This window comes from Pseudorca crassidens, chromosome 21 (assembly GCF_039906515.1).
Source record: "Pseudorca crassidens isolate mPseCra1 chromosome 21, mPseCra1.hap1, whole genome shotgun sequence".
Lineage (NCBI taxonomy): Eukaryota > Metazoa > Chordata > Mammalia > Artiodactyla > Delphinidae > Pseudorca > Pseudorca crassidens.
The window spans coordinates 33885850-33907468 of record NC_090316.1 but is presented as its reverse complement, the minus strand read 5'-3'; the positions used below and the strand labels follow the sequence as shown (position 1 = coordinate 33907468).

General features: G+C 34.8%; 1 long non-coding RNA gene across 1 annotated transcript in view; it reads left to right on the top strand.

The window, feature by feature from the left end:
• LOC137215879 (uncharacterized) overlaps positions 1–21619 on the top strand; it is a 159316-nt gene that overhangs the window by 137249 nt on the left and 448 nt on the right. The window lies entirely within an intron of this gene.

The window sequence follows — 21619 nt, the reverse complement described above, 5'->3', positions numbered from 1 at the left end:
CAGGCTCAGCGGCCACGGCTCACGGGCCCAGCCGCTCCGCGGCATGTGGGATCTTCCCGGACCAGGGCACGAACTCGCGTCGCCTGCATCGGCAGGGGGACTCTCAACCACTGTGCCACCAGGGAAACCTGTGAGATATCACTTTTGCCTATTATACTGGAAAAGATGAAACATTGATAGTTTGATTATAACCTATGCTGATAAGCTTGTGAATAAACAAGCATTCTCACATATTGAAGGTGGAACTGTAAATTTAATGGCACCTTTCTGAAGGCCAATTTGACAAAATTTCAGAAAATTATAAACGGGATTATACACAAGTAGATTTACTCTAGTACTGATTGTAATGAATGTAGTTACTTTTTAAATTTTAAAATAGTCTTAGATTTACAGAATAATAATGAAATAGTACAGAATTCCTTATATATCCCACATTCAATTTCTCATAAGTAAGATGTTAATTCTGATGTTTCTCTAGCTGCTCCAGCTTTTTTATTTTTTAAATTTTCGGTTAGAATTAGCATGGCATATCTTTCTAGGGTGCTTTACTTTTAACCTGCATCTTTATATTTTCTACAAGAAATCTACTTTAAATATATACTTGCTTCATATTTTTTACCTGCTCTGACAATCTCTGCCTTTTAAGTGGTGTATTTATACCATTCACATTTATAATGTTCATAACTAATACCTATTTATTACATTTGCTCTGGTTTTGTTCTCTTTTGCTGTCTAGTTTTCATTGAGCACTTATATGATTCCATACTAATTTCTCTCTTAGCATATCAATTATATTTACTTTTATTTTTATTTTTCAGTTGTTGCCCTAGAGTTTACAATATATATTTTAATTTTAAATTCACCTTTGAGTGATACTAATATATCACTTCACCTGTAGTACAAGTACCTTGTGACAATATCCCTAATTTCTCCCTTCTGTTTTTTTCTGCAACTGGTGTCATCCATTTCACTTATCCATATGCTACCATTACTCAGTACATTCTTACTACTGCTTTAAGCAGTTATATTTTATATTAAGAATAAGAAAAATGAAGGATTTTATTTTAATTCCATTTAATTATTTTCCAATAATCTTCCTTTTTTCATTTAACTGAGTTTCTGAACTACTTTTCCTTCTGTCTGAAAAAACTTAACATTGCTTTCAGGGAAGGTTTACTGGTGTGAATTTTCTCATTACTGTTTATGAAAATATCCTTCCTTATTTGAAGGTTGATTTCACTCTATTTAGAGTCATATGCTTTTTTTTTTTTAACACTTTAAATAACTCCTCTAATTGCTTGCATAGTTTATGTCAAGAAATCAATTGTAATTCTTTTCCTATTCTATAATTATGTGCCCCTCCCCGCTGCTTCTTTCAAAAACTTCCCTTGTGTCTGGTTTTCTACCTTTTGAGAAGAGTGAGCCTAAATGTATGGCTTTTTGTTTGTTTCTTGTATTTATCCTGTTTGGTATTCTCTGAGCTTACTGAATCTGTGGTTCAGTGTTTGTCTTTAATTTTAGAAAGCCCTCAGCTATTTTTACTTAAAATATTTTGTCTGTTATGTTTTCTCTTTCTGTTTTCTAGTTGTGCATATATTACACCTTTTTGTATTGGATATTCTGTTCTGTTTTTTTTTCTTTTTTTTTTTCCTTTTCTCCCTGCTTTGCATTTCAGTTTGGGAAGTTTCTATTCACTTATCTTCAAGTTGCTTGATTCTATCCTCAGCTTGTTTACTGACCATCAAAGGTATTCATTTCTATTACAGTGTTTTTGATTTCTAGCATTTCCCTTTGCCTCTTTCTTAGAACTTTCACCTACTTTCATTACCCTTGTGTTCATGCATGGTAGACTACTCTTTCCATTAGAGCACCTAACATATTATTCATAGTGATTTCAAATTTTTTATTAACAATTCCAACATTTGTGTCATATCTGCCTCTGGTCTAATGATTGCTTTGTTTCTTCAGACTGTTTTATCTTGCCTTTAGTCATGTCTTGCAACCTTGTAATTTTGTTGAAAGTCAGATATTATGTATCAGTTATGGCTATTGAGGCAAATAGACGTTTCTATTGTGAGGTTTTGTTACTCTGGCTAAGAGTTGGGCCCTGTTTAATATTTGCTTTGGCTATAGGTGCCAGAGGTTTCGCATTTCACATTCCCCTGGTATCCTTGTTTTGTCTTATCTCTTGACTTTAGGCTTCCCTAGGTAATCTTCCTCAAAGAAAGTCTGTATCTTTCTGCTTTTCAACTACCACTGGTACTATACCGGTGCCCTATTGCTGTGGTAGTAAGGTGTGGGGTAGTGGAGGTGTTCTACAATCTTCTGTTCATGTCTCAGTCATTTAATGGGCTCATCCTTTGGAACTGTGACCTTCATAAGTCTTTCTCCTCAGTGGAATAGCTTTTTCCCCCTCTAACGCCAGCTTCCTTCTCTGGCTGCAGCATGCCCTATTACTCTGAAGCCTTGAGCTTTATTCATTGTAGGTTTTTGTTTTGTTTTGCCCTTCATGAGTCAGGAAGGATAAAAGGGGCTGCAGTCAGAGGAATGGTCTTTCCCCAGTAGAGATAAGTCTCTGGCAAAGTTTTCCCTGTGGAGAGTTATGGAGAAGTCTATGTGAAATACACAAAGGAGACTTTATTTATGGCTCACAATGATTATTCTTCCCCTCCTCCCTGGAGCCATGTGGGGGACGTTCTTAGAACCTCATCATGAGAACCTAGTAGTTTTCCTACAGGTAGAGCCCACAAGAGTATAGGACACTTCTAAGACTGCTGTCCCCAGCAGCTTTTCCTTCCAACACAAGTCTACATTCATTCCCAAGCAGTTCATCAAAATTATCATTTAAATGTTCCTAACAATTATGGTTCCAGCAGCTTCTGCTCCAGGTAAAGAGATTTTGGCTGGTTCTTATTAGATGAGCCTGTACCTCCAATTTCAGGTGGCAGATTACCCTGCAATCTCTGTCCTCTTGTGGGTCCAGGAAGAGTTGCTTCTTTTCAGTCTGTCCAGTTTCTTGTGGTAAGGACAGGAGTGGTGACTTTTTTACATGTTGGAGCTGAAACAGAACTGATATTGTTATATTTTAGATAGGGTTCTTCTTTCCACCGTATGAAATGTGGCCATATTTGTAAATATCTTATTTTTTCTCAGTTTCATAGCATTATGTTACATCATCTATGAATTTCATGATTTCATAATTAAGGTCAACTATTTCTATTTTTCAAAACTGTTACAGATTATATTCTTAATATTTTGTTTATTTCAATGGTATTTGGGAAAGGACTAGAGACAAATAGTTTAATATATATTGTTACCTTGAAACACAAAGTCAGCAATTTTGGGATATAAAAAAATTATCTACCATGAAAAAAAGATTAATGGATTCTGTAGTAATCTTCAGAGAACAAGTTTTGTATGAAACCCTTCAGAAAGTCAACTAAATTGTGACTAGTTCTTGAATCTTAAAATTAGGTAGAAATATTGGAAGTCAATAATAAAAATGTGATTATTAATGTGGAGGAATAGTTTTATAGATATTTATGTAAATTTGAAAACTGTTGCCTAGTTAAGCAGCAGCAAAAGGCTAAGATAAGTGTTCACAAACATTTTTATGATGTAAAACGAATAGTTTAGCAGAATAAAGATTATGCTGATTGTCTGAATGAGCATCAAAGTTAAAATTAAATTAAAATTGAAATAAATTAAGGAAATGCATTAGAATGTGGAATCTATTTAAAGGTAGATGTTTGAATATGTTCAACACATGTAGTAAGATGATATAAAAATGAAGAAAATTATGAAAAAAAACTATTGAGTTCTAAAACTCTGAAATAAATTGATAGTGGGTTTTTCCCCCAAATGTCTTTTTCTTCTTTATATGTGTTGACTATTTCAAAAACCAAATACAGCTTAAAAAAAAAAGTGACACTAGCCCTTAAGGAATATCCAATTGTGAAAACAAAATAAAGCTCTATAAATATAATACACACATACATAAAACATAAGTGTAACCATAAATATAGTTGTCAGAATTTATGTGGATACCTGTGGGAAAACAGTGCACATGTGGATTTGACTGTGTTACAGACTGAATTTAAATGTAATGACTTTTACTAATTTGCAGTCTATCTAAATTTCCATTCAGTAGGAGGCTGTAATCTAATTTATAGTTGTAGTCAAAATAAATTAGAATGGTCTGAGGTTGGAATGTAAAATATTTTTGGCATAAACATTTAAAAATGACCACAATCGTATGTGGTTTTTTTTTTTTTTTTTTTTTTGATTTTTGGGCTTTTTTGGCCCCCCCCTTTTTTTTTTTTTACTGATGCTTTTAAAAATGGTAATTAAGCACATATATATTTGGGATTCTAATCTGCACTGAACGATATGGTTTAGTATCAAGAAGTATAGGACATAAACTAAGTATAACTCAAGTGATGCTACCTTACCTGAGGAACTAAAATGTTCATAAAACGACAATGAGTAGCACAGTCAGCTTAAAATTACGACCTAATTTTTGGACTGCTTTTCCAGTGCTGGAAAAGCACTGGTCTGGAGAGCAGTGGTCTTCAAAATGGGGTCCACATATTTCTGAGGGTATGCCAAAATGTCCTGAGTATATACATACAGATAACTTAAAAGACGTTAACATCACATCTTCAACCTCTGTACATACTTTCCTTAAAATTAATCGGCCAGGTTATACCAGCATTTACCCATTTTCTAAAGAAAGGCATTTCTTCTTTCTTAGTCTAGGCATTGCCCTGAGTGTAACATATCCTGGAGCAATGTATAAAGAAGATGCACTGCATACTGGTGTTTGTATTGAGAAAATGTGAGACTAGTGACTAGGAAACACATTTATTTCAAGTCAAGTGGTCTTCAACTCTTGGCTCAGGGCAAAAATTGAGTAAAACCAGAACCAAGCTATTAACCAATGAAACATAGGGTTTATTTTTGATGATAGAGTACTATATGATTTTTGAGTTTTAAATCAGTAGGGGTTTAAGTAACTGTGACACTGCTATATCACAGCACATTTCTTTCTGTTTTACTTATTTATGTGAAGACGTTTTCTCACTGGTTATGGTAACAAAGTTGAAAAAGAAAAGTAGAGTTGATGCAGAACACTGCCATATTCAACCAATAAATAATATTGACTTAGAGATCCATAAACTAAATTCAAAGGCTTATTAATTTAAGATGTATTTTGAAAAAATGTTCATTTCATTTGTATTTAATATTTATGCATGACATAGGCATTTATTTAAACCAATTATATACATAAGTAATAATTATTACTACTTAATCCTGAGAAAATTTATTTAAATATTGGACCCTTATAATTACATGAAATAATGAGTGTACACATAGGTACACATACATAAATGCAGTTTAATATGTATATATATTTTTCTAGAGAAAATCAATAAAATATTTTAAGCGTAAAACAGTTTAAATTTTTGGAATTATAAATATGCCTTCAAAGAAAAGCAAGAATGACCTTTTTTGGGTCTTACAGAGACTTTTGACATAGTTTTTAAATTAATGAAATATGGTACCAAATAGCTATGATACATAAACTTGATTACATTTTAAATAATATAATAATTTTTGTTTAGAATCACCATATATACAATATATCAGAAATTATTTACTTACAACTGCTGAATTTTGTGAAGAAAAATTTGACAAATTATACGTGCAAGGGATTTGACAGTTTGTAAAGTTCTTTAAGGGGTAGTTATATAAAATATTCAAAGCTATTGCTGTACATAATATAAGAGCAAGGATCTAGATCTGGTGAGAAGAGATCAGTGAGATGGGGGACATAAGGTGAGCACTGAGGGAGAGGTGTCATCAGTCTTAGAGACAAGCAAGTGATGGGGGTAAGTATCTGGATAGATAGGAGTGTAGACATTATAAGGAGATCCAGCCATAAAATAGTGTGTCAGAACTATGTGATGGGATTGAAATGCTGGTGTCCTGCAAAATTATGGAAATCCTTAAAAATTAAACAATTTTGGGTTTGATTTATGAACAAGTTAATATCTTTTGAAAGTTTTTGAGCTTGAGAGTTCAAGCATTATATTAACAATTGTATTTATATATAATTTTACTTACATATTGATTGATAAATGATTTATATAGTATACATATAATTATAATAATCACTATATTGTCACAATTTCTCTTAGTAATTATAATAAGTATTATTTTTAGCTATGACATAAATTTCTATCCGATCATTTAAGAAAAATAAAAATCACTGTGTCACACAGTGTTGCTGAGAGTATCAGGAAGATTCAGGTAAAAGAGTAGAACAAGCCTGAAAGCTGTGTCAGAAGAGAACTGTTAAGGGGCATTTATATAATCCCAGGGATATTTAGAAAATATGGTATCACTTATGTTGCTTTCAACAATATAACATGGGGCTTCCCTGGTGGCGCAGCGGTTGGGAGTCCGCCTGCCAATGCAGGGGACACGGGTTCGAGCCCTGGTCCACGAAGATCCCACATGCCGCGGAGCAAACTAAGCCCGTGTGCTGCAACTACTGAGCCTGCTCTCTAGAGCCCGTGAGCCACAACTACTGAGCCTGCGAGCCACAACTGCTGAAGCCCGCACACCTAGAGCCTGTGCTCCGCAACATGAGAGGCCACCGCAGTGAGAAGCCCGCGCACCCCAACGAAGAGTAGCCCCCACTTGCCGCAACTAGAGAAAAGCCCATGAGCAGCAACAAAAGACCCAGCACAGCCAAAAATAAATTAAAAAAACAACAGTATAACATAACATTCCTTTCCAAGAAGTTAGATGTCTTCACTAGGTAGCCAAAAGCTTCACATTCCTCTTTTTATGATCTTTCTCACATTCAGGTTAGCACCTGACATACGGTCCTGCTCAGTAATCTAGGTATATTGTTAAGGAATTGTTAAGTAAAAACTGATTCAGTACAAATAGTGGTTATCCTTATAGTTAGTACCATATAGGCTGTGGTTATTGCTTGCAAAATTAATTTTCACTTATATCAAAATGCCTGCACTTAAACCCAGCACCATAAAACAAACGAAAGGAGGGCCAGAGGGGAAACAAAGATTTTGAAGACTTTACTTCAGAACTGAAAATAGGGGAAAAAAACAAGACTACAAGTGATCTCTTCGGACACAGTGCATAAAAAAACAAGACAAAGGCCAACCCTTGGAAAATTCCCAGGGGTAAGACAGAGCTAAAACTAGCCAAGGGATAAAACAAATCAATCATTAGAGTCATGTTGAAAGGCATTCAGAATACTGTATTGATAGTACAGGCAGGGCAAAACAAAAAACAAAACAAAACCTACATTTAAAGAAGACCATGATTAGCAGTGACAAAAGAGAAAAACACAGAGCAATGGTTTTGAGCGAAAAACCATCTGAGGATTCTGGTGTGAAACAAGAAAAAGATCATATCAAACTTTATTGACCCAAATCCGTAACTGCACTATAATTGTGTGGCCTTCCAAATAAGAAGACCCATCTAAGCACTGAGATAAAGGAGTTCCACTTAGAACACAGCCTGTGGTTCTCAACACCAGGGAATATATAATCTGGAATTTCAGACTGAGAGTGCCAAAAATATTGATGCATACCTGTGTTTGAAAAAACGTGCCTTCAACTTTTTAAAAAACTAGGTTGACATTAATCTGGTGATGTGAGAATACTGACTTCAGGTGCAGATCAATGCATTCTTAAAATAGTGTCTGATAATTTAGAATGGCTATTTAGCTGCCCTTTACACTGACTCCAGAAGAGCATATTGTGCGAAAAAATATTTGATCTTATTTTTTCCCAAAGATACAACCATAATGTAAGAAGAGAACTGGGTAGATACTGAAAAATTATGGGATATTTCAGTAAAAATCAACATCTTTTAGATAGAAAAGCAGCATTCAATGCCAATAAACATAATTGAAATATTCAAAACTTGTGTATCTATTTGAACAAGATAGCTTTTATTCTGCCTCCTATCAGTAACTTATATGATGCTTAACATGGTATGAGAACTCTTCTAGATGCTTAAAGGAGTAAACAATATAATTACTATAATTACCACATGAAATAGATGATATAATTCCTAGCTGTTTGCTTTTTCTTTAAAAATTAGCATGCAAAATAAAAATAGGATTGTAAGTATGTATAAAAACTGCAATATATATCTGTTTTAAAGTCATTAGGAAATAGTGATAAGTAAGTCTGAGGTAAAGGCAAAATTTTTTTCACAAGGGAAATACTTCTACATCTTTATCTTACTAGTAGTAAAGCTGAGACAGATTTATTTTACATGTATAAAAAGAAAAGATTGCATTTTTGTTGTCAAGTGATAACAATTTCACTGTAACCTTCAAGACTATCTTGTGTTACTTTTAGACAAGATGGATGTGTTACTAAAATAAAATGATGGATAAGCTGAGATACTGTGGAAATACCAATCATGGAAAAAGGGAAGTTCAAGGGAAGTGAAAGTATTAAAAGTGAGATTGATTGCTCTGGCAGTAAGTAACAGTGGATTTCAAACATTTTAAGTAGATCCTCAAGACCTCCAACATTTACATATGAAAGTTCAGGATCACATATTGTTTAAACTTTGAAACTGCACATGTATCCAGTATCATGTTCGTTATGGCATTTCCATCATGATGTTTATACGAAGTAGGGTGGCTAAGAATGAATTTATTCAATCTAGCACTTAATAAAAGGCAAATTAACTAACTATATTGTAATATAAAAGATCGTATATTACTGTAATTCATTGCGACGTCTTCTGCCCAAGAACCCACAAGCAGTAGGTCACTGAGATGGAAAATGAATTGCTGCAGTATGCTGTTTGAGGTGTGGAATAAGGGTGATGGTAGTCAAAGAGGCATTCCCATAATGATCCTTCTATAGCATTAGCTCTTACATCTTCAGTACAGATAACTTTTTACCATATAAGTTTTTTGGACTAAACCCCTTTTTGGCATAAATGCTTTTATTTAACCTCAAACATACTAGACTATATACCGTATAAAAAGTCATATGTTGGGCCTCCCTGGTGGCGCAGTGGTTGAGAGTCCGCCTGCCGATGCAGGGGACGCGGGTTCGTGCCCCGGGCCGGGAAGATCCCACATGCCGCGGAGCGGCTGGGCCCGTGAGCCATGGCCGCTGAGCCTGCGCGTCCGGAGCCTGTGCTCTGCAACGGGAGAGGCCACAGCAGTTAGAGGCCCGCGTACCGCAAAAAAAAAAAAAAAAAAAAAAAAAAAAAAAGTCATATGTTGACATTTGGTCTTAGGTGAAAACCCACTCATCAATTTACTTGACACGCCAGTGGGTGAGCAAAATACTTGAAGCACAGCTATAGAGTGAGGCTATCAAGGCAGTGCGGTAAGAAGCTTCAGGCCCTTGTTGCCCACAGCAACACTGAAGACGCAACTGGAGACGAGCTGAAACTCTGGAAAATGGTCAGTCAAGAAAATGACGCATTCAAAATGGACGGCGTTTTACTAGCCCCTGCTCCGACGCCCCAAAGTGCAGCACGGTGGGGTGTATGAGGCGACCCTCTGGCCCATTTCCCTCCTTTTTAGTTGCAGGGAACAGAGTAAACCTTAGTTACCCTGTTCTAACCTGCTTGGGGGCTACCTGAGGGATTGGGTTCTGTTCCACCTAACTGAAAACTCTGACGGGGAAATCTGCAGAGCTGGGATTTCAGGCTCTGAAAAGCTGTGGGAAGCAGTGGGCACAGCCTGTGAAAGCCGAAAGGGGCTACAGACCCGCAGTCAGCGGGGACAAAAGATTATGGGTGGAGTAATGATAGAACATCTAAGGTACTGAGAAGAAGCCTGGGAGAGAAAAGTCATTTTAAAACGTGTTTGCATATGGGGAATGGGCAAAAGAACACACAGAAATGTGGAGGGAGGCATGGCCAGAAGAGATGTTAGAAGATTTTACACCTTGGAACCAGGTTGATCCCAAGGCTCAGAACATGCCCTGCTAACTAATGACATTCTTCCCTAGCACAAAGCAAGTTTGTAAAGACTGGGAGAGGTGACTGTTTTTCGTTTTACAGAATGCCAATTTTCAACAAAAATCACAAGGCTTACAAAGAAATGGGAAAACGTGACACATTCATAGGAAGAAATAAAGTGGTAGATATTGTTCTTGAAGAAACACAGAGGGGGACATTCCTACTGATCTTAAAGAAAGAAAAACGTCCAGAATATATAAAGAAAACCCAATACTCAACAATAACAACAAATAAGTGAACAGTCTAATTCAGAATTGGGCAAAGGACTTGTAAAGAACTTCATCAGTGATGGAAGAACATTAAAGCATTGCTATAATCTCTAAAATATTTTTCTCCAAGTGTAACTCTTGGTATTCTGTCACTTGCCAAAATTTGAGCATTTCAACATAAATTTTTCAAATACGAAATGATAGTAGTTAAGAGTTGCCGTTGTTTAAGATACTCATGTAATTCAGTGACTAGACTGAAATCTTTGAATAAATTGACTTTCTCAAGGTAGGAACCCCAATATGAGCCAGTCTTGTCATTTGCATTTTTGAGGTAAGAAAACTCTAATTTAGAAGTTTGAATAACTTGTTCAAACCACACGACTAAATTGGTTAAGTGAAGACTTGAATTATTTACTTTTCTCCCTTAACACTGGTTTAACTTCAGATACACTAGCAATAGCAATAACCAATATTAACAATAGCATTCTGCCATTAACAACGGGATGTCTATATGTTGTGCTTCCGTTTCCCAAGTTTGTAGTAGTCCTATCACATGACCTTTAAAGAAGCATTTACTTTTTAAAAGTAAATTAGATTTTCTGTACAAACAAAAAATGGAAACTAAGACATTTAAGTTACTTCAAACATGAGACAACATTTATCGTCACTTCCATAATTTATTAGCAATAGAATAAAACGTAGTAAGTTTAATTATAGCTCATATTTTAGGATTTTTTATTGTCTGCTGCTTTTAGACAAATGTGTGATCTTTCCCATGATTCTTAGTTCAGGCTATCATAAGACCAATACTATTAGCAGGAATAGTCATGTAGGCTTAGTTGGCATTCTTCATAGAAATTTCAGTACACCACAGGCTACAGAAGACATTATTTGCAGAGTAATTACATATTCTGTTTCCTGGGACAATGTCTTCTATATATAGAACTGAATATTGTTAGATGACTTGTGTCATTTTAGAAGACTTATAACACAGGTTTTTAAAAAAAATTTATTGGGGTATAGTTGATTTACAATGTTGTGTTAGTTTCAGGTGTACAGCAAAGTGAATCTGTTATACATATTCATATATACATTCTTTTTTAGATTCTTTTCCCATATAGGCCATTACAGAGTATTGAGGAGAGTTCCCTGTGCTATATAGTAGGCCCTTATTATCTATTTTATAGATAGTAGTGTGTATGTGTCAATCCCAATCTTCCAATGTATCCCTCCCCCCCTTACCCCCTGGTAACCATAAGTTTATTTTCTACATCTGTGACTCTGTTTCTGTTTTGTACAATAGATAAGTTCACTTGTAGACTTTTTGAAGATTCCACATATAAGCGATATCATATGATGTTTGCTTTTCTCTGGCTGACTTACTTCACTCAGTATGACAATCTCTAGGTCCATCCATGTTGCTGCAAATGGCATTATTTCATTCTTTTTTATGGCTGAGTAATATTCCATTGTATGTATGTATGACATCTTCTTTATCCATTTCCCTGTTGATGGACATTTAGGTTGCTTCTATGTCTTGGCTATTGTAAATAGTGTTGCAATGAACACAGGGGTGCATGTATCATTTCGAATTATGGTTTTCTCCATATATATGCCCAGGAGTGGGATTGCTGGAGCATTTGGTAGTTCTGTTTTTAGTTTTTTAAGGAATCTCCATACTGTTCTCCATAGTGGCTGAATCAATTTACATTCCCACCAACAATGTAGGAGGGTTCCCCTTTCCCCACACCCTCTTTCAGCGTTTATTGTTTGTAGGTTTTTGATGATGGCCATCCTGACTGGTGTGAGGTGATAACCTCATTGTAGTTTTGATTTGCATTTCTTTAATAAGTAGTAAAGTTGAACATCTTTTCATGTGTTTGTTGGCCATCTGTATTTCTTCTTTGGAGAAATGTCTATTTAGGTCTTCTGTCCATTTTTTGATTGGGTTTTTTGTTTTTCTTATACTGAGCTGCATGAGATGTTTGTATATTTTGGAGATTAATCCCTTGTCAGTTGCTTCGTTTGCAAATATTTTCTAACATTCTGAGGGTTGTTTTTTCTTCTTGTTTATGGTTTCCTTTGCTGTGCAAAAGCTTTTAAGTTTAATTAGGTCCCATTTGCTTATGCTCGTTTTTATTTTCATTACTCAAGAAGGTAGATCGAAAAAGATCTTGCTGCAATTTATGTCAGAGAGTGTTCTGCCTGCGTTTTCCTCTAAGAGTTTTAAAGTGTCTGGCCTTACATTTAGGTCTTCAATGCATTTTGAGTTCATTTTTGTGTGTGGTGTCTCTTTCTGATCTTTCGTTGTCAGTGTGTAGGAATGCAGGAGATTGCTGTGCATTCATTTTGTATCCTGCAACTTTACCAAATTCATTGATGAGCTCTAGTAGTTTTCTGGTAGAATCTTTTTTTTTTTCTTTTAACATCTTTATTGGAGTATAATTACTTTACATTTTTGTGTTAGTTTCCACTGTATAACAAAGTGAATCAGCTATACATATACATACATCCTCATATCCCCTCCCTCTTGCATCTCCCTCCCACCTTCCCTATCCCACCCCTCTGGGTGGTCACAAAGCACTGAGCTGATCTCCCTGTGCTATGCGGCTGCTTCCCACTAGCTATCTATTTTACATTTGGTAGTGTATACATGTCCATGCCACTCTCTCACTTCGTCCCAGCTTATCCTTCCCCCTCCCCATGTCCTCAAGTCCACTCTCTATGTCTGTATCTTGATTCCTGTCCTGCCCCTAGGTTCTTCAGAACCTTTTTTTTTTTTTAGATTCCATATATATGTGTTAGCATACAGTATTTGTTTTTCTCTTTCTGACTTACTTCACTCTGTATGACAGACTCTAGGTCCATCCACCTCACTACAAGTAAGTCAATTTCGTTTCTTTTCATGGCTGAGTAATGTTCCATTGTATATATGTGCCACATCTTTATCTGTTCATCTGTTGATGAACACTTAGGTTGCTTCCATGACCTGGCTATTGTAAACAGTGCTGCGATGAACATTGTGGCACATGACTCTTTTTGAGTTATGGTTTTCTCAGGGTATATGCCTAGTAGTGGGATTGCTGGGTCATATGGTAGTTCTATTTTTAGTTTTTAAGGAACCTCCATACTGTTCTCCATAGTGGCTGTATCAACTTACATTCCCACCAGCAGTGCAAGAGGGTTCCCTTATTCTCCACACTCTCTCCAGCATTTATTGTTTGTAGATATTTTGATGATGGCCATTCTGACTGGTGTGAGGTGATACCTCATTGTGGTTTTGATTTGCATTTCTCTAATGATTAGTGATGTTGAGCATCCTTTCGTGTGTTTGTTGGCACTCTGTATATCTTCTTTGGAGAAATGTCTATTTAGGTCTTCTGCCCATTTTTGGATTGGGTTGTTTGTTTCTTTGATATTGAGCTGCATGAGCTGCTTGTATATTTTGGAGATTAATCCTTTGTCAGTTGCTTCATTTGCAAATATTTTCTCCCATACTGAGGGTTGTCTTTTTGTCTTGTTTATGGTTTCCTTTGCTGTGCAAAAGCTTTTAAGTTTCATTAGGCCCCATTTGTTTATTTTTGTTTTTATTTCCATTTCTCTAGGAGGTGGGTCAAAAAGGATCTTGCTCTGGTAGAATCTTTATGGTTTTGTATGTATAGTACGTCATCTGCAAACAGTGACAGTTTTATTTCCTTTCCAATCTGGATTCCTTTTATTTCTTTTTCTTCTCTGATTGCTGTGGCTAGAACTTCCAAAACTATGTTAATAGTGGCGACAGTGGGCATCTTTGTCTTGTTCCTGATCTTAGAAGAAATACTTCCAGTTTTTCACCTTTGAGAATGATGTTTGCTGTGGGTTTGTTGTATATGGCCTTTATTGTGTTGCTGTCATTTGTCATATATGGCCTTTTTTATGTTGATATAGGTTCCCTGTATTCCCACTTTCTAGAGAGTTTTTATCATAAATGGGTGTGGAATTTTGTCAAAAGCTTTTTCTGAATATACTGAAATGATCATACAGTTTTTATTCTTCAATCTGTTGATGTGGTGTATCGCACTGATTGATTTGTGAATATTGAAAAATCCTTGCATCCCTGGGATAAATCCCACTTGATTATGGTGATCCTTTTACTGTGTTGTTGGATTCGGTTTGCTACTATTCTGTTGAGAATTTTTGTGTCTGTGTTCATCTGTGATATTGGCCTGTAATTTCCTTTTTTTGTGATATCTTTGTCTGGTTTTGGTATCAGGCCTGATAGTGGCCTTGTAGAATGAGCTTTGGAGTGTTCCTTCCTCTGAACTTTTTTGGAGGAGTTTCAGAAGCGTAGGTGTTAACTCTTTAAATGTTTGATAGAATCCACCTAACACAGGCTTATTTTTAACAAACTGACAATTTTATGGAAAACAAAATCTAGTAATGCTTTGTTAGTCTGAGACCCTTGAAATAGTTACATTGCTTTGCATATGAATAAATATAGGGATAAAATAAGGAATATAAATGAGACTATAGATGTAGATATTGCTGTAGATGTCGATACAGACATAAATAGTGATAGAGAAAGGGGCCACTAGAAGTGAATTTTGGATTTTAAAATCCTTATAATTAAGTGGGTTTAGACTTTCAATAGAGTCTAAACATAATTCAAAAATAAAAGATACTTCATTCAAACCTTATTTCTTTAGGACTAATATTCAGCTTTTGCCTTAGTTTCACTTTAACCTTGGTGAGATTCTGTATAGGCTACCTGAAAGCAGGGAAATTATAAATAGATGACATGTTGAGAATATTATCAGAATTAATGTTATATTTATTTTTACATAATTATAATGTTGAACTAAACGTGTAGAAAGTAATTTTTTTTTCCACTTTCAGTGTTTTTTCCAGAGTTATCTACCTTGAGTACACTTTCAGGTGCAGCTGCTGCTGGAAATTCAGGTGAAGGCCATGTTGAGGGCATGTGTTTAAACATCTATCTTTAGTACAGAAATGATGCCCTCTTCACAGGGCTTTACTCTCACCATTTTTACTTTTCATTTATTTGCAGTGGCCTTGTTAATAAGAACCCTAAAAGAAATCTCTGGCCTCAACTTTGATTCATCTTATTACATTTCAAAAGTTACTAAACTTAGTTTTATTTTTCTTATATTAAAGATAAACATACTGTCCATCAAATTATGTTTCTTGTAGGAAGCCAAAAAGTTCAGTTAAATCAATTCAAACTGCAGTTTTAATGCGATCAGTATCTAAAAATTCACTGAACATCAGGTGATTTTATACACGTGGGTAGGACTGTAGAAATACTTCTGGCTTTGTAACACTTTGTATAAGAGAAACACTATTTTGAAAACCATGGAGTTATTTAAAGAGGGATATGCTCTGGTTCATTTTCTTTAAAACACTTCAATATGTCTACTTTGGAAAAGACCTGTGTTTTAGTCCTTCTCCCAGATGCTAAAATATCTGTTAGGGCTACTCAGTGTTTCGAAAAGAAATGTTTATTTCTTTACTGCATCAAAAGTATTTTCTTTCTCTATGTATTTTAAACAATTTGAACATATAAATCATATCCTTGGTATTTATATGTCCTGACATATTTGCATCTAAACGACATTCAGTGAAAATGAAACACTGCTGAGGATGACTTGCAACCATAGAATATCAAGTGCTAATGATCTTTCTTTTTTTAATAATATGAACAAGATGACAGAATTATCTGTAGGTTTTCATGCTTTTAAATTTTGTTTTTCCTTTCCTTCCTGCTGTAAGGCCCATCTGTGGATACAGGCTTCTGCCTAATAAATAGGGGAAAGGGGCAGGTGTGAATTCGTAGACTGGAAACTCGGGAGGAAAAGATTGATGTGCTGATTTGTTTTTGTATACCTGCCCGAATGCTGAGGGATGAGTGTAATCTAATGATCATAAATAATAGACACCCTCATCAGCTGGGGTGGGAAAGGAAATGACGGCAGTCTCCATCAGAGGGAGGAGGACCAGCTGTTGCTGCTACCGATGAACAGAATTAGAGGAAAGCTTTCCCCAAAAGAGCCGAAAGCAGCTGGGGAGGACAGTGCGGACCTGCCTCTTCAGTCAAACAAAAACTTTTTTCCTTCAACAACATAGAAATTTGAGAGTACATTTATTGTTCAGTGAAAAATTGGATGCAGAGACATTCATCGGTACTTCTCCCACTCTTTTAAGAGGTTTAGTGATCCTGTTATATTTTCCCCTTTTCCAGTGGGAAAAGAAACCAAGCTTCCTTCTTTTCCAGGACAAATTATTTAGTGGCAAATTATTTAGTCATGAAAAGTCATTAAGTGAATAATGATGAGATTCTCTTTTAATTACTTGGTTATTGTTACCAATGCCATCATGGCTATCAAATAATAAATATACCTCCCTGGTGGCGCAGTGGTTGGGAGTCCGCCTGCCGATGCAGGGGACACGGGTTCGTGCCCCGGTCTGGGAAGATCCCACATGCTGTGGAGCGGCTGGGCCCGTGAGCCATGGCCACTGGGCCTGCGCGTCCGGAGCCTGTGGTCCGCAACGGGAGAGGCCACAACAGTGAGAGGCCTGCGTACTGAAAAAAAAAAAAAAAACTCCAGAATTTGAAATGAAATGAAAATGATATATTCAAGGGTTTTTTTTTAAAGCTCTAAAAATGACTTCCATATATATTTTCCATTTCTTCATTACAAAAAATATTGGAAGGAGATAAGGCATGTATTATAACCAGTTAATAGCTAATCAAGAGAAAATAGTAGTCATACAGGTAGGTAGTGAGAGAGTCTGAGCTGCATGTAATTTATTCCTCTGGAGTCCTTCACTGTTTCCATATCCTATTTCACTCTCTTTAATAATATATTGTTAAAATACATCCTTAGCATTCCTTCTTTTTATTACAGGCTATCATTTTTCCTTACAAATGACAATGTCTCATGCTTCTTTCAGGTAATTAAATATCTCTCAGAAAAGATGGTCATACTATGATTTAGCCTCACATTTCCATATTCATAAACTCTTCATTTAGAAGAGGTAACTTCTTTCTGCTTGCAGATGAAATTCAATTTCCATATTGACTGCACACGAACACTTGAAATACATTACCATTACAAGTTAACAACAATATGTTAACTTGTATTGGAATGCATATTTACATATATCTCAGAGTAGCCACTGAAATTGGCCACTCTGGGAAAGAAAGGAAGAAAACTCTGTTCCACTCCAAAAGTCCTTGTTCTAAAACTTCACCAAGTGAACTCATGTTAAGGTAATGTCATTAGCTATGAGGCTGGGCTTCAACTTAGTAGCAAAATGTCAAGAGTTTGAATGGAAAAAGATAATCTAATATATATTTGGATCAAAAGGAAACTATAACTTTGAAAGTCATACGTCAAAAGGAAATTTGGTTCTATCTCTATGGTCTGTCTTGCTGTTAGCTGTTAAATGATATTCTTGAAAGTCAGAAACCATTTATAAAATAATACAATGGCCAGGAATTATTTATTAGGAACAGAAATTTCCTGTCTTCCTTTCTAAACATCTCAAGCATGGCAATATACATCAGTCGTTCAAAGATTCTTCAAGCTGTTTGTTATAACTGATTGTTTTTCATTTATTTTTGAGCCCAGAGCATATTCTTACTGTGTAGTACTTTGATTTCATGAAACTTACAGAAACCACTCAAAATCATTTTATAAGTAACATTTTCTGTTACTAATACATGTTTTGATTTGGTGTGTTTTCAAAACACAATTATTTTAAAATTCAAGTAGAATGCAACAACACTTTCTTTAGACCTAAACTAAGTTTTAGTTTCAAATAGGTTAACTAAGTTCGCATGTTATAAATATATTTTAAATTGTTAGGAATTTATTGAATAGATAATATTTGCAAAGGTAAAATAAAATTCAAACAGTGAAGGCATCTATATATATCTGTATATGTACATATGTCTATACATATATATGTGTATATAGACGTATATGTGTATGTGTATAAACCAAAATGAAAGTTAATCTTCCAGTGACCTTTTGTCCTCTGGGACTCAGATTTCCACAAATGCCACCATAGAAGAAGCAACTGTCAAGTGTTGCTTGTGTAGTAATCCAGTAATTGTCATTCACCTTTTCCATTACTTCTTCCATCCTAGATGCTACACACCATAGACACTGTTCTACAAACTCTTTCCATATAGCATTTTGCTCTGGGGGTGGGGTTCATATCAGTGATGGCTGTGACACATTGTTTTTGTTTGTTTGTTTTTTCAGTTTCATAGTACTTCATTGCAAGAGGATAATATACTTCGTTAGTTTTGTGTTGTTGGACACTAAATTGGTTTGTATAATTTGTTACTACAAACATACCCGAATGAATAGCATTGTATTGTGCATACCTATCTTTACATATATACCCATGGGCTCATAGTTGGATGTAAAATCTTAAACATTGAGTTGCTAAATCAAATTATGTGACATGTGATAATTCTGATAGATATTAGCTAATTAACTGGACCAAAACTGGGAGTGGTTCTTGTTATGGGAGTGTTCCTCACTCCACACTCTGAGCAGCAAGTTATTATCACACTATCTTTCTTAATTTGTAGTTATATATATATATGTTGATTTTAATTTTCAAATTATTATTTACAGTGAGAATATTTGTGTAAATGTTATTTGTATTTATGTTTCAGTATTTTTTTCCTAATGACCTGTCAGTAAAATCCCTGTTTGTCTTGTATCCGTATCAACTGGTGTTAAGGAAACATGCCCTATTCATGTGTATAGGTTGCAAATATTTTCTCAGTTTGAATTTTTTATGCTTTAAGTTTTTTACATTAGCATTTTTCATTCAAAAATTGTACTTTGATGTATCGCAGAAATATGACTTCAAGATTACATTTTTAATATGCTGATTTCAAAAATATAATTGCTTAATATCCCATGATTTCTTCAAATAATTTTGTGGTGCATCTTTAGTATTTAAATCTACTATTGATGATTAACTTGCAGTTAAATTGTTATAAAGAGTGAAGGAGGGAAGGAACGAGAGGGAAGGAACGATTTTGTTTAGATGACTATCCAGCAATCCCAATGTCATTTACTTAATACTCTATTGATTATCCACTTATTTTGAATGCCACTTTTATCATATGTTAAAAAAGTTTTCTATTTCTGGTCTTTATTGTGTTGAGCTGTGTGTGTGCAAATTACTATGATACCATAAATTCTGTAGCTCTGCAATATGTTTCAGTATCCAATAGGACTGGCCTCCTCAGTATTACTAAATTTTAGAATATCTCTGCCCAATTTCCATTTCACTTTTTCATATTTAAAGTTTACATAGTTGACAAAGCTGTTAGTATTTTTATGGAGATATTTTTTCAGGAAGGGCTGACATATTTATAATACATGGTTTCTTTATCCAACCTTAGTGTTTACCAGTGCAGTTTATATTATTTTGATCAGCAATGATATAGAGATACAGACAGAGAAGGTGAGAGGGAGAGATCTGAAGAACTTATAGATGATGTCTAGCTCTGTGAATTTTTGTTGTTATCGAGACATTGGTTGTTTCCATAGGTATTTACTGTCTAATAATTCTTAATATTACTATTGTGTGTATTGCTCCTTTGAAGTGTCAACTAGCTTACCTTAGGATTTCTGTGTATAAACTTGTAAAATGTGCACACACACAATCACTTTGCTACTGCTGTTTATTTCTTACCAATTTTATACTTTTTTCTTTCTCTTGTTTTTACATCATCTACTCAAAGAGAACAATGTTAATGATAATAGTAAGCAAGCTTGATTTTTTTCTGATATCAGAGAAGACTATCTTGGATTTTGGCTTTAAATATGACTCCAGCTTAGTGTGCATGCATCACCTTGCATACTGAACACCAGGAGGGACAGCATAATGTGGAAATTCTGGGCACTGGATCCAGGGCCCTTTCCAGCTCAGCCCCCTTCTTTCATGTCCTTGAATGTTACAAATTTCTAATGTTGGAAAAAGGATCTGACATTCTTCAAAAAACAGTATCAATGAGGAATTATTAAAAGTGGCTTAAATATTACCCTGTAAATGGGAACAGGCTCATAACTGTACAAAAATCTTTTTAAAACCATACGTCAAAGAATAATTTCCTTGTTATATAAACCCTTACAGAGTACACAAAATTTAAAAATATCCTCAGTGCATTTTGAGAGGCTTGGATAATTTTCACAACAAAAAATAATGATGGATCAACATCAAAGTACAAACACTTCACAGGTTAAAAAAAAAAGTGCTCTTATGAACAAGTAAAAATGCCAAGGACTACATTTCAAAAGTTACTAGTTATATTATGAAATTTTTTTCATTTATCATAATGACCTTTAAAGCAGATTATATAACCTATGGTTCTATTTTATATCACAGTACTGTTATATGTATGACTGCTTTAATGATTAAATATTGAATTTATAGTAAAAGTAAAATCTCCATTTTCAACATTATTCACATGCTTACTTTCAACCTCTATGTTAAGCACCTTAACTTTCAATTAAATTCAATTTGTAATAAAACTAACTTAATACCATGTCAAATGAAACACCTGATATTCTGCATCATTCTAAGAGCAGCCTCTCTTGTGGTGAATTTAGACTTCTGCATTTGAGTGTTAAAAGCAGGACAAGAAAAGGAGGGAAGAAAGAAAAAAAGAAAAAATAGCAGTATGAATGTTTGTATTCTTATCACAGAAATTCTATTTTTGTTTGATTCCACCCATTTAAGTTTTATTATATGATTTGGTCATTGTACAAAAAAATAATGATAAACACTTTTTACTACAGATTACAAATCACACAAAATATGGAAAACTCTATGAGGGAAGTTTCCCTTGTTATAGCAATTATTCATAGGTTGGCATCTGTTGAAATGATTTCTGAACAAATTTTTTTTGATTATTTATGGAAAAGAATTTGCAGACAGTTGTTGTTTGCTGGGGAAGAGTTTGCCTTATATTATCTCTTACAAATAGCTACAGTGGTAATACCAACTTCTCTTACTCTAAAAAATAAAGTTGCCTGAATATTAGTAAAAATTCATTAAGTTCTTTTATGGTGACAACTCCTAAAATGAGTATTAGAGGAAAGTAATCTCTATAAAAGTTACAATTGTATTAAAATTTCAATGGAAATATTATTTCCCAAATCTTCTTCAAATCCTAAACCAATGGACAAAAAAGATATTAAAATCTGTATACTAGTTATTAAATTTTTAATCTCAGGCTGGACTGACATGTTCTTTATGAATAAAATTCTCAAGATACTTCCTGTGCTACTGTCCACATAACATGGAGAAAAAGCTCATGGATGACATTACTTTTTATG